Below are 4,868 nucleotides of genomic sequence, written 5' to 3' on the forward strand. Positions count from 1 at the left end.
AAAAAGGAAAATTACATTTGGTACATACACACTGCTCAATACTAAGCAGCAATTTACAAATGTACATAAGCTGATGGAAATATTTCTTGATGACACTGCGTAATCCTTCTTACACCTCCCAAAGGAGCGTGTAGTATCACAACTCACACGTCTAAACCATATCTTGTTCCTAAATACAAGGATTGAATATAACTTGGAGTAAGAGCACTCAATACTGGCACCAAAGTGAGTGGCTGTCAACCTCATTACCTCAACAATCATTTAATCATAGGAATAAATACAATAATTACATATAACTATGAGGGCACAAAACACTGGGAATAAAGCATGCAAGCTTCGATCACAAGAGGATGTCAGTCTCATTATTTAAATAAAGCATTCAAGAGGAAATGTCTATGCATGACTGGGCTGTGTGCTCATCATACCTGTTAGCATTAATTACACAAGTAAACCACAACCCTTAAAGAATGTCTCATTTATAATTAAAACACTATGCAATTATAGACTTTTACCCCTAGACGGTGTTTGCAGAATACATCTTTATTAACAGGCTGCACTTTAAACATAGGCCCTCATTTACAAGAGGCCTGCACCACCAGAGCGTCACTTTTTATGACGATCCGGTGGTGCAGGCCTCTCAGTCCATTCTAGGAGGCGATGCAAAACCACCCTGCAGGGCTTTGCATGGCCTCGTAGATATTGAGTGAACAAGGCACTCAACTAGTCCTCAGGGGGAGGAAGGGCTCCAGTTATCCTGGTCCTGTGAGAGTCGGGGGTTCTTCCTTACAATTGTCAATGTCGTCAGCCTCCAGTCACAGTGTTCAGCAGAAGAGCACATTCATCTGTCATCGAGGTGACAATCGTCAATCCATCACTTTGGCAAGATTCTATTCCAGATTGCCTAAAATCGGGTCAAGTCATCCCAATTTTAAAGTAACCTACTGCTGATCCCAGGGACCTTCATAACTTCTTCCCAATCTCCAACATCCCCACCTTAGCAAAGCTCCTGGAGAAATGTATGCTTGCCCAACTCTGCAACCATATCGACCATTTCCAACTCCTGGACCAATGCCAATCTGGTTTCCGCTCGGGATATAGCACAGAATCGGCTCCAACGCACATTGTCGATGATGTGTTAAGAATGCTGGGCCACAATGAGTCGTGCCTACTGATCCTTCTTGACCATTCGTCAGCATTTGACACTGTCAAACACAATAACTTAATTGACTTCCTGGAACACAGGATGAGGTTGTCTGGGCCAGTGCTTAATTGGTTGTCTTTGTTCCTCCTGAATAGATCCCAACGCTTCAAGGTGAACCAATCCCTGTCCCATCCTGCACCGGTTACGCTCGGGGTTCCCCAAGATTCAGCACTCTCTCTCACGCTCTTTAACTTGTTCATGGAGCCTCTAAGAGAAATGCTGAAATCATCCAACATTCACTATCACATGTATGCAGACAATACTCAACTATACCTGAAGATCGCCTCGCTCAGAAACTGGAGCTCTCATGTGGTTCAAGAGCCTCCAGCAGTGCCAGCATCCTCTTACTTAAACCACAAAAATTAGAAGAAAAAAAGACCTATAATTGAGCATTCTCAGGTATGGCGCCAAGGATCTGGAACTCTCTTTCCCCCGAAGTCAGGGTGATCCCTTCAACTGTCTTCTTCAAAATAGAAGTTAAAGGGCTCTTGATGAAGAAATATCTGCATCAGTCTGCCTTCCACACTTGACTCCCGGGCTATCAACGCTGTTTTATGTCCTAGAGGTTAGGCTCACGAGAATGTTGGACATTTTGTCTAAATACTTTTCGCTATATTGAGTATTTGTGTTTGCATGTACACGTCTTACTGCACAATCTGTAAAGTGCTCTGATACCCTCGGTGGTCATGTTCGCGCTTTATAAAACTTTCTAAATAAATAAAATTTAAAAAAGAAAATTCTGTGCTCTCCCCGTGTGAAGGACCTATCGTCATGTGCCAACATCCCTGTCCCAACCTCCTTGCACAATCTTCTGGGATACTTCAAGATGGCATTAGCCAGGAGTCCCTTGCCACATGTGCTCTGGGGGTCTCAGCTCCACCCCTCGCAGTCATTCCTGCCAGGGCCTACCTCTGCAACACTTCAAAGGAGCCCTCCTGCTAGTTTAGCTCCAGAGTCTAAGCTCCCTCCCTTTGTCCAGTGCGCTAGGGCCACTCCTCTTCCTGGCACAGGATGACAACTGGCTGATTGATACCAACAGTCCCACCCACCCCTTTCTCTTCAGGAACTGACCTAATCAAGATTAATTGCTCCCTTTGTGGGGGAGGCTTTTGTTCCTGCTGCTGAAGGGAAAAGTAATTAACCCAACCCAGCTCGGTGACAACGGGCCTGGCCTCTGATCCTGGGTTGAGCCAGAGAAACATGAATTTCCTGGATGGCCCATAAGCTGTACCATTATGACTTTGAACTTTACAAGATTGTTCTTTTCAGACAGGTTACAGAGTACATTGGTATGACCCTGATGTCTGTAGACCCAAGGGGAGAGGAGCTGCACCCTAAAACCGTCTTCTCCTTAGTGTATAATGGAAGGTCACTACAGACCACATAGTAAAGCATACTGAATTTTCCTATCTGTGTACATCAACATGATAAGGTCTATCCCAGGTCAATGCACAACCCTGCAGAGTTTCTTCTGCACCAGGCTCTCTATACGCAGTTCCTGGGCTGCCACAACAGGAGTCTCCAGCACGCAGTCCCCAAACGTGTGCACATGCGTGTGCACACTTATTCATGTGTAACCAGCCAAGTGCCTCTTACCCTTGCTGTGTCGCATCTGCCTTACCTTAAAAGGAGGACACTGGGCAGTAAACATGTGCAGTCCATTTTACCATGAGCTTACGGTGGGTGAGTAACAGGTTATGAGGATCTCCCACAGTAAATGGTCAAAACAGGGGATGAAAAAGCGAAAAATCCATGCTGAATAGATGGACAGAACCACCTTCTCACAATAAGCTACATCTCTTTTTTTACTCTACAGCCAGGACTCCTCAACTTCTTCAAGGTCAAGCTTTTCCCAGTCATCAACCTCTTCCCTCCCTTATTTGACCTTTGGCCTTTCGCATAGATCATCTAGGCTTCCAATGTCTCAGTAATAAGGGTAATTAAAGTAAATTATGAGTGAATGTTTTACTTTAGGTGTAGATGTAAACTTCTAATTGTGGGTGACACAAAAATCACCATTTCTGTTGACACTAACGTCCCATCCTTAGAGTCAGTTTCATTAAAGAGGCCAAGGAGTGATTGAGCACAGCGTGGATCTAGTGTTCCCTTGAGAGTCACTGCTAACATGCAGGAATCAGTGGGCTAAGTACATGGGCATCAATTTACCAAAATACCAGGGGTAGCAGAAGTGACATCACATACCATTTCACCTTTACTTCAAGTCACACATACACACACACATGCTTAAACATACACACATATTTACACACACTCAGATAAACAGTAAACACACTCACCTACAAGCATGCATACAACATACATTTAGAAGCATTTTTTCCTTACCTCATTTGTCAGATAGGGCCATATTCCAGCTAATTATATTCTATTTTTTATTACATGAATAGTGAATAATATTCTTCACTATTTGTGCAATAAGCATTTGATGGAAAACCGTGAAGATGGAGCTCCAAACAACATCCATTAGGGTGAGCTGCTCCTGTGTTCCAGGCACTGGTTTTGACACCTCTGAGGTTAGGAGTCGCAAAGGCAGTGCCAGGGGTAGCAAGGAGCAAGCCAGGGGTTGCACCTGTGAACCATAGCGACCCCCTAAATGACGTCCATGGCTAAGTAAGGGCTAGGTTACATGACTCTGGAAACCTAGAATTTGCAGTTTAGCTTCATGAATTCTAGAAAAACTTTGAACCACATTATTTCTGCCCCAGTACAGGCCAGGTCGTAAAACTTGAAGACTTTTTTCGTTGGGATTTGGGAACAACATGCTTACCCTTTCGTTTCTAAGGATCAGTTAAGCTGTGTGCTAGTGTTTGCGCACAATCCCTCAACGTGCATTGATTTCCAAATAAACACTTTCTAGACCCTTCCCTCTTCTATCCCTCCACTATCCTTTCAATCCAACAGACTCACATGTCCACCACTCAAATTAATTTCATATTTTCTATACTAATTCGCCACTAATCCTGTTTAGGTTCCGGAGTAGGGTGCTACTATCTGAAAAGCGCTTCGACACCTCCTCAGGGGTAGTAAGCGCTATATAAATGCAGTTACAATTACAATTTATGCATAGAACTGCTTCAGAATTGTATGACTGTCTCTACAGTCATTCAATTATAGAGCAGCTCATCCCACCAATGGCAGAAGCCTTTGCTTACAGTCTCTCTCTGAAAGTAAACACCCCCTCCTCTGGAATGGCTTCCAATGGAAACTATGCTCACAACACTGTCTTTTACCATCTTTCTTCTGAATTCGTATACATAAAGCATTTTGAGCTAATATTTTAGTTCGGCTCCCTTGTGACAGGAGCTGAAATACCAGTTAACATGTGAAATTGTGGTGCTCAGTAAATCGATAGAACCACGAAGCACAAGAGACATCCTCGGTGCTCCCGTTATCTTCAAGCAGTGGGTCCGGCTGCATTTTTCTTCCTCATTGTATCTTTATCAGGCTGATTCACGTCACTTGATACTTGTGACATGTGAAGAGCCCAGGCAGCTCTTTTGGGAAATGCACCTTCTGCCTGCATCTTATCACAGGTGCGTGTTTCCTTATTTCAGGTATGCGCTGTAGCATCCCTGGTTTATGAGCAGGCATTATTACTTCCTCCTCCTTGGGCTATAATAAGAGGGCAGGGCCCGGCTTCCACAGCAGG

This window comes from Lissotriton vulgaris, chromosome 3_1, assembly GCF_964263255.1.
Source record: "Lissotriton vulgaris chromosome 3_1, aLisVul1.2, whole genome shotgun sequence".
Taxonomy (NCBI): Eukaryota; Metazoa; Chordata; class Amphibia; order Caudata; family Salamandridae; genus Lissotriton; species Lissotriton vulgaris.